Source organism: Arvicanthis niloticus, chromosome 2 (genome assembly GCF_011762505.2).
Source record: "Arvicanthis niloticus isolate mArvNil1 chromosome 2, mArvNil1.pat.X, whole genome shotgun sequence".
Classification (NCBI taxonomy): Eukaryota; Metazoa; Chordata; class Mammalia; order Rodentia; family Muridae; genus Arvicanthis; species Arvicanthis niloticus.
Window position 1 is genome coordinate 11,305,766 of NC_047659.1, and position 10,088 is coordinate 11,315,853.

General features: G+C 46.2%; 1 pseudogene; it reads left to right on the plus strand.

The window, feature by feature from the left end:
• Positions 1-2,340: 2,340 nt before the first annotated feature.
• LOC117702836 (60 kDa heat shock protein, mitochondrial pseudogene) lies at positions 2,341-4,025 on the plus strand (annotated as a pseudogene).
• Positions 4,026-10,088: the final 6,063 nt, after the last annotated feature.

The window sequence follows — 10,088 nt, forward strand, 5'->3', positions numbered from 1 at the left end:
TAAGCCCAGACTGAAATTAAGAGAGCAAGGCCATTCACAATAGCACCAAAAGGCCTCATATACTTAGGATGAACTTAACAAAATAAATGTAAAACTTATATTTCAAAAATTCTAACACATTGATTGATGAAAAAAATTTTTAAAAACTTAACCGGAAAGATGGACAGAGAACCTGTGCTCCCAGGCTAAAGCCCATCTTGTTGAGAAGGCAGGATTTCCCAAACTGGTCTATGTTGTCTAAGCAACCCCCATCTTTCTCTTTTTCTCCATAATGGACAAGTTGGTCCTAAAATCCACATGTAAAGGCAAGACCATAGGAAGAATCAAAACAACCTTGGAAGGGAGAACAAAGCCAGAGGGCTCACACCTCCCAATCTCCAAAGTTAGCACAAACTGTAATAGTCAACCCTGCAGTAAAGGGTGGACACACAGCCTGGTGGGAGAGAAGAATTTGAAGGAACCACAGGTACTTAATGGTGGTGCAGGATAGTATCCAGGAACAGGGAGGCCAAGAAATGGCTCTAGGAAAATCGGTATCCACAGATAGAGAAGGGGGAGAGACCCTGCCTCACAGCTTCTACAAAAATTAACTCAAGGGTTGGCAAGATGACTCAGTGGATAAAGACTGTGCTTGACTGACAACCTCAATTCAATCCCTGGATGCATGATAAAAGGAGAGACCACTCTTCAAAGGTGTCCTCTGACCTCTACACGCGCCCTGCAACACATGTACACACACACACTAAATATAAATTAGAACTTTTATATTTAAAATAAATTCACTCAAAAATATACCAAACGTCCAGATGCAAAAATTTAAAGTAGGAAACTGCAAACAGAAAAACCAACAGTACTGGTCTTGGATTAGGTAAGAGCGTCTCTGATACACCACCATCAAAATAAATAAATAAATAAATAAATAATAAATAAATAAATAAATAAATAATAAATAAATAAGGCATGCCTCCCCACAATCAGCCAAGGTGGGGGAACATCTTGCCAACATGCCAAAGCTTCAGAGACACTACCAAGAAAGTGAAAAGACAATACCAGCACAGACAGAGAACATGCCACCACTCATGTGTCTGTCAGAAGCCTAAGGTCCCACCACAATTCAACAGTCAAAAGATAATGTGACTTAAAATGGGCAGTGAAGAAGCAGGATGGCTAAGGCAGGAGGAGCGTGTGTTGCAGATCAGCGTGGGTTACAGATCAAGATCCTATCTCAAAGGAAGCAATAAATAATTTAATTAACTCTTAAATAGGCTAGTGATCTGAAGTGACTTTTCACACACACACACACACACACACACACACACACACAAATGCCCAGCAAGAATGTTTATCAACTCCCTTTACCATATGGAAATATAAACTCAAGCCTTGGTTAGATGCTATTTCATCCCCAACAGGATGACGATTGTCAAATCACAGAAAATGTTAATTGTGGGTGAGGATATGGTGACACTGGGTGCCTCATGAACTGCTGTGGGAGCACGCTGGTGTGGCACTTTGGAAGACGGTCTTCTGTGTTTAAGCTCAGGTGGCTATGTACGTACGACCTGGTGATTATGATCCTGAGTAGAGACCCAGGAAAAATGTACACAGGTCCCCACAAAATCATACACACAAGTCATGTGGCATCAATAATAACAGCTGATGGAAAAATCCAAATATCTATCAAGTGATGGGTGACTTCTTAAAAGTACTGTATATCTGCAGAATGGAATATGATATCTGACAAGAAAAAGACACGAACTACTGATCCACGCCTCAACATGAGTGACTCTAGACAGCAGTACACTAATGACAAAGAAGCCAGACACATTTCAAATGATGCCATGCACATGAAATACTCATAGTGTTGGATAACTGGTTAGAGATTGGCAGGCTTGAAAGACATTAGCAAGACCCTTCCCCATTACCCCCCCCCCAATAATCAACAGGCTATAAAATGGGGTGCTAGAGCTGCAGGACTCTAGGCCCTGGGTCTGATCCTTGGTCCTGGAGACTGACACCCTGAGCTGCTTAGGTCATTAACAGGTCAATATCTAAATCTTACAAGGTTACTTACTATACAGGGGCTGGAGATATGGCTCCGTGGTTAAAAGCATTCACTGCTCTTCCAGTGGACTCACATTCAATTTCTAGCACCCATGTCAGATGGCTCACAACCCAGCTCCAGGGAATCCGAACCTTTCAACCTCCTTGGGTACTTGTGCTCATGTCCACAACCCACATGTAGACACACACCTACACATGATTAAAAATAATAAAAATCCCTCACTCACTATAGACAGCCTGCCTCGTCTGGAGCTCTCTAGCCACCACCCCACAGAAATGCTTCAACTACCCACAGTCCTTCTCCAGATGAGACATTGTCCCAGGCACTGGCTCCTCATCTCACTTGGGCCTATGCCAAAGATGTAAAGTGTGGTGCGGATGCTCCAGCCTTAATGCTTCAAGGTGTAGACCTTTTAGCCGATGCTGTAGCTGTTACAATGGGGCCAAAGGGAAGAACAGTGATTATTGAACAGAATTGGGGAAGTCCCAAAGTAACAAAAGATGGGGTCACTGTCACAAAGTCAAATGATCTAAAGGATAAATACAAAGATATCGAAGCTAAACTTGCTCAGGATGCTGCCAATAACACACACGAAGAGGCTGGGCATGGCACCACCACTGCCACTGTTCTGGCACGGTCTATTGCCAAGGAGGGCTTTGAGAAGATCAGCAAAGGGGCTAATCCAGTGGAAATCCGGAGAGGTGCGATGTTGGTTGTCGATGCTGTAATTGCTGAACTTAAGAAACAATCTAAACCTGTGACAAGCCCTGAAGAAATGGCTCCGGTTGCTACAAAGACATTGGGAACTTCATTTCTGATGCAATGAAAAGGGTTGGAAAAAAGGGTGTCATCACAGTGAAGGATGGAAAAACCCTGAATGATGAGTTAGAAATTGTTGAAGGCATGAAGTTTGATAGAGGATATATTTCCCCGTATTTTATTAACACATCAAAAGGTCAAACATGTGAATTCCAGGATGCCTATGTTTTGTTGAGTGAAAAGAAAGCTTCTAGTGTTCAGCCCCTTGTACCTGCTCTTGAAATTGCTAGTGCACACTGGAAGCCTTTGGTCGTGACCGCTGAAGATGTTGACGGAGAAGCTCTAAGCACACTGGTTTTGAAGAGGCTAAAAGTTGCTCTTCAGGTTGTAGCAGGGTTTGGGAACAATAGGAAGAACCAGCTTACAGATATGGCTGTTGCTACTGGGGGTACGGTGTTGGGAGAAGAGGGGTTGAGTCTAAATCTTGAAGATGTTCAAGCTCATGACTTAGGAAAAGTTGGAGAGGTCATTGTCACCAAAGATGATGCCATGCTTTTGAGAGGAAAGGGTGACAAAGCTCACATTGAAAAACGTATTCAAGAAATCACTGAACAGCTAGACATCACAACTAGTGAATATGAAAAGGAAAAGCCGAGAAAGAGCGACTTGCTAAACTTTCAGATGGAGTAGCTGTGTTGAAGGTTGGAGGGACAAGTGATGTTGAAGTGAATGAGAAGAAAGCCAGAGCTACAGATGCTCTCAGTGCCACAAGAGCAGCTGTTGAAGAAGGCATTGTTCTAGGAGGGGGCTGTGTCTGCTTCAGTGCATCCCAGCCTTGGATTCATTAAAGCCTGCCAGTGAAGATCAGAAAATAGGTATAGAAATTATTAAAAGAGCACTTAAAATTCCTGCAATGACGATTGCTAAAAATGCAGGTGTTGAAGGATCTTTAATAATTGAGAAAATTCTGCAAAGTTCCTCAGAAGTTGGTTATGACGCCATGCTTGAGATTTTGTGAACATGGTGGAAAAGGGAATCATTGATCCAACAAAGGTAAGAACTGCTTTACTAGATGCTGCTGGGGTGGCCTCCCTGCTAACTACAGCCGAAGCTGTAGTGACAGAAATTCCTAAAGAAGAGAAGGACCCTGGTATGGGTGCAATGGGTGGGATGGAGGGGGATGGGAGGTGGCATGTTGTAACTCCCAGAATAGTGCTCTGCCCTTATCAATGAACTGTGACAGGAAGCTCAAGGCAGGTTCTTCACTGATAACTTCCGAGAAGTCACATAAAGAAAATGACTGAAGAGAAGGCTGGCTGATCACTGGAACCATCAGTTACTGGTTTCCATTGACAATACATAATGGTTTACTGCTGTCATTGTCCATGCCTACAGATAATTTATTTTGTATTTTTGAATAAAGACATTTGTACATTCCTGATCCTGGGTGTAAGAGCCATATGCCAGTGTCCTGCTTTCAACTTAAATCACTGAGGCATCTCTACTGTTCTGTTAGCATCAGGACCGTAGCGCTGTGTCACCACGCACTGTGAGTACAGAAGCAGTCTTTCTGTGGAGGGCGGGAATGACTGTGTACAAAGTACAGAAGTATCCACTTATGTGACAACCTTTGTGTAGTAAAATTTTGTTTAAAGTTAAAAAAATAAAAATAAATCTCAAAAAATATATAAAGAAACCCCTCAGAGAAGCTGTCTATACTAGACTTAAGACATCATAAAAAATAAAAGCCTCTGAAATGCAAATTGGCACAACTCTCTCTACACCCACCATCCATTCTTGCCCTGTGAGAGCCCCACTTGGCTCTGACCAACTCTGCCTGTCTACCACGCTACAATGCATGTCTTGTCTGAATTCCAACCACAAAGATCAAAAGGATCACGGAGCTGAGAGGAAGCTATGCAACCAGAGACCCACACAAACAAAACACAGACTCACAGGGTGAGTTGGAGGAAAACCAGGGACAGAGAGTGTTTGAGAGTTATGCTCATGCTTGTACATGTCATAAAACTGATTATGGGGACTTTTTGAACTTAAAAACCCAAGGCACCAGCAAAAGAAGAGAACTGGTGTCCAGGCTTTGCGTGTGGTGGCAGGCTGGCAACAGGTCACCTCCTGTGCTCACCTAAATGAACAGGTGCTCTCAAGAATGCTCCTTAGGTTAGCCTCCTGAAAATTAGGGTCACTACTCACCACAGGTGACCACTATACATACTCAACAAGTTTCTTGTGCATATTCTTACAAACTGAAGGAAACAAAAAGAAACAAAAAACTTTTTTGGTTTGTTTGGGTTTTTTTGAGACAATACTTTTGTGTGTAGCCCTGGCTTACTATGTAGACCAGGCTGGCTTCGAACTCATGGAGATCTACCTGCTGCCGCTTCCCAAGTTCTAGGATTAAATATGTATGCCACCATGCCTGGCAAGACCCAAGTCTTGCAAAAACACTCAAGTGTCAGGTCTCAGAACCCTGTTGCTTATTAGGTGACCTAAGACTTGACTGTGTGCCTACTGACTTGGGTCACTGTGACAAAATGCTCTGGACTGAGGAAGCTGTAAACAACAGAGATTTATCATTTACAGGTCTGAAGAGTAAGGTGCCAGTAGATTCAGAATATGGCAAGGATGTCTTCCCAGCTTATAGATGGCTTCCTTTTACCAGCACATTAATCTGTATTTAGACAGCGTCCGAGGCTTGGTCCCTAAAAACCACCATGCTAGGGAGGGGCAGATTTCATCCCCGGCATTTGGGAGATTGGACATTTGAACCATAGCAGGCACTCATAGAAAGTGACATGTTAATGATCAAGAAGCCTGGAAAGGATAATGCATATCATTGGCCATCAAGAACCATTATAATTCCTCCCCTCTGTGGTGGCCGAAGTCAGAACTGGTGACTGATGCCAAGCATAAGAGAGAAAGCAGCCATCGCCTCAGCCACTAAGAGTGATGCCCACTTACAGATACTGCTCTGAAACAATTCTATCAGGGGTGGGGTTGGGAAGACATGGGTGGGGGTGGATGAGGTGGGGAAGGAAAGAGAAGAGGAGGTTGGGTAGGGGGGAATGGTTGGGGAGGTGGGGTAGAAGGGGTAGGGTGAAGGAGGTGGAGAAGAAATAGGGGTGGGGTGGTGAGGGAGGAAGTAGAGGAGATGGAAAACCAAGAGAAACAGTATTTCTACCTGGCAAGGAACAAAAGCAGCTGCTCCCAACATGACTGTTCATAGCACCCCAGACGGGAGGCAAAACAGATGTTGATCTGTGAGAGGAGAGGATGAATCAGGAGCTCCATATGACAGGTTATCACCCAGAGATGAAGCAATAGGGCTGTGATACCCAATCATTGAGTGGTTTTGCAAGCATAGTGTTGAAGGGAAAACGCTGAACAACCTGGGAGATACTCAGTCAGAAAAACACATGCCTTCCACCCAAGCACAAGGACCTGAGGGTGGATCCCCAGAACCCACACAAAAGCCTGGAACCAGCATCGAAGGGGACAGGCACTGGAGGATCCCTGGTGCATGCTGGCTGGTCAGTCTAGCATGGCGAATGTTCTAGGTTCAGTGAGAGATCCTGACTCAAAAGGTAAAAAGCAAGCAAGAGAGCTGACGTCAACCTCTGGTCTCTACATGCACACACACCCATACAATATACACACATGCTCAGGACACAGATATACCACACACACCCCATAACCTGTGTATATCCTCAGGACACAGATGTACCACACACACCCCACAACCTGTGTATATCCTCAGGACACATATAACACACACACACACACCATACACACACACCATACACATATGCTCAGGACACAGATATACCACACATACACACACCATACACATACGCTCAGGACATAGATATACGAGAGAGAGAGAGAGAGAAAGAGAGAGAGAGAGAGAGAGAGAGAGAGAGAGAGAGAGAGAGAGAGAGAAGGGGGAAGCCAGACAGAGAATTCATGCTATTTTATTTTTAGGTGGAGTTCAAAATGATGGTGACCACTATCACCACCAGGTGTTTGGAGATCACCCTGGAGGACAAGGGGCTGACCGGGTACTTGTTCTGGGTGGCAGTTAGTGGGTGTGGACGTGTCTGAAATGTCATCTAACCACCCAGTACTGGTTTGTAGCCCTTCCTAAACTCAACATCCTCTGAATTGGGAAAGGAAGAAAAGCAAGTCATTGGACCACTGACCAGTCTCTGCCTGAGCCAGGCCCAGGCTTAGAAATCCAGGAAGCAGCAGCCAGGGCCCCAACTCAACAATGACAAGCTCTGAGACCACGGAGCATCAGGGAAGCCCCCTAAGATAGAGCAAGGAACTGGATGCTGTTTCCAGAAGAGAAAGGGGGTGAGCACACCAACATAGGGGGATGTGTGCCTTCCTTTCTCCATTGTAAAACTGAGACAAAAGAACCCAGTTCCAAGTGTGGATTCAAGAGCAAAGACAGGACTCAGGGCTCATAATCTGAGCCCCAACTAGGGCCTGAGACCCCCTCACAGTTTGACTTAGTGTCCCCTTCCCTTCGCCCCTCTCCCCCATCCAGCTCTCCTCCTGAGAACCCCTTAACTCCCTTTCCCCTATAGTCTGTGTTCCCCCAAAGTGAGGCCCCATCACCATATAATATTGAAGCACTTGTAGCTCTAGTTAATTAAATGTAAAATCATTGAAATAAAATTATACCTTCATTAGAAATTAACTCCCACTGCAGACCTGGGGTAACGACCGGGTGCTTGCCCCCCTCTTCTTCCTCCAAACCACACACAAAATGGTCAGTTAAACCAAATGGGAAAAAAGTTTAACGACTGCACGGTAATCAAGCTTATTATTATTTAAGCACACGCTATTACCCTGTGCAATGAGGTATCTGCTAATAAATTATCTTTGAAGGAGTCAGTCCTTGTCTGAGCCCAGACGTGCGGCTTTGGGGGCTTGACGGTGATGCCCACTGGCCTTGAACAGTAAGTGCCCAGGCTTGGGGGTTAGGGTAGAGTGGACTTCTCGGTCCTGTCCCTCTCATTGATCCTGAAGCTACCCTCGGACTCCTGCCCAGGCTCAGGTCTCAGATCAAGGTTTGGGGGCCTATCTTGGGGAACTGGGTGTTTCCACTTGGCTCCCCACCATGGGTCTGCAAGTGACCCCAAAGAGAAGGTAATATTCCAACAGGGAGAAAGACTGAGGACCAAAAGTATACCCCAAAATTAGAACGAGGGGCAGAGGAAGGAAATGTACGGGAGTTGGAACATTAGGAAACAGAGACGGAGAGGGAGAAGAGGAAGAATCTTCCAGAGGCATTACAAGAGTCCATGGAAGACAGAGACAAAGAGGGATGATGGGATGGCTTGAGAGTCAGGAGTGAGACTCCAGCAACAGGCAGAAACCAAGAGCACAGGAGTCAAGAGGTCAAAGAGATGACACCAGAGAAGTGAGCTAGGGTAGCCGAGGAGGACCAGAGGCTTGTGTTGGGGAAGCCACTGTTTTGTGGCATCCCCATGCATCCTGGGCTAGTGGAGACAAACTGCTTCCTTACTTCCCACAATCTGCACCCCTGTTCCCTCCACAGCCAAGGGGAGGAGGTGGTGGAGGAGAGGGGTGGTAATTGTTCAAGGCCACACAACATACGGCTGGGAGACAAAGAATATGAGACCAAACAGGGCCAGAGGCAGAGAAAGAACTAGAGACAGGTGAGAGGGACGGACAAAGAGAGCAAACGGGTACCCTCACTGTCTTTACCTTTCATTCTTTTGAAGTTGGCGATGGAACTCAGGGCTTCACATGGCCAGGAAGCACTCTGCCTGAGAGACATTCTAGCCCTCGAGGGTCCCCTTTTGTTTTCAGCATTGCCTTGACCAGAACACCCTCACGTTACCGTAGGTGAAGATGTACATACTCCGACATCACCAGCTACCAGGAGGAAGGATGGTCTAACAAGAAGCTACTCATGTTCTCAAATCTCTCAGGCTGCAAGAAGCAGCTAGCCCTGTCCCATGTCAGGGCTGAGGACCAGACAGAGTCAGGTTTAAGTTCACTGTCAAATCAGTGGGCGATCACAAGGATAACTCCTTGACCTCTCTACCCTCCTCCCCTTGCCTGCAGAGTGGGTGATAGCGGACTTATTGCAGTCTTCTTGCGGAGAGAGTTTCACAGGACAGTATTTAAGATGCTAAAGGAAGGCCTGGAGCAGACACTGTCCTGTGAGACACACCCCAAGGCAGATGGTGTAAACCCTTCTCCCTGTAAACCCTTCAGCCCTAGAAAGAGCAACAGAGTGAGCCAGTGGCTTGCCAGGGACAATAGAAGGCTAACATTGAAGACTTTCTCTTCACAGAAAGTCTCATTTTGGCAGGTCCCAAGCAGTTTTAAACGTACACCCTTCCAAAATCTGATGCTAAGAAATTCTCATTCACCAGGCTGTCCATTTTTCAGCCAGCAACTTGGAGCAAGGACTGTCTCCAGCAGGCAGGTACATATACCCTGTTATAAACTTATGTGAGTCCCCTGTAGACAGACCCCTTTGAAAGTCATCTCCATCTCCCTCACAGGTCACACAGAGATTTAAAGACAGGGACGTGCATGTTTGCTATCTATGTGTGAATGATGGGGGACATGTTCTAGGGACATGTTTACTGTCACCCCGAGTCCCCGGCCCACTCTTCCCTCCGCCCCATCTCCTGGTAATTCATGGCCTGGCTCCTGTTGGCAAATGACTGATATGGCCTTCACAGTGGGGCCTGCTGGTCACTTGTCTCAAGGAGACTGTGAAGGAAATGCAGGCTTGATATAAATGGGGCCCGTGGCAGCCTCAAACACCTTGGAAAATCCCCAGCCCGGATGCTGTGCTGTTTTTAAGTAATAAAATCACAGAGAGATTACATGACTGCATGACAGCCCACGACAGATGGCTGCCCGGGTGAACTTTTTACCTTCGGGATCGGACCGAGAGGAAGAGAAAGAACGAAGGCCCAGCAGCTAGCTCACTCGGGTTCAAATGCCATTACAAGGCAGAGCAAGAGCATGCTGGCCTGTCTTCACGCTCTGGGGACCTCATGCCTGGCTTTTCCAGCTGAAGAATGGCAAGCTCCCCCCCCGCGCCCCCCGCTGACTTGGTAGTGTTGATTCTAGATGTGACTGACATCTTCCTTCCCAGTGTCAAAGGTGCAATCCCTGCTTCCACCCAAGGACTTTGTGCCTGGATGCTCAGAGAGCCTGCTGCTCTTGCGGAGGACCCATGTGGGCTCACAGA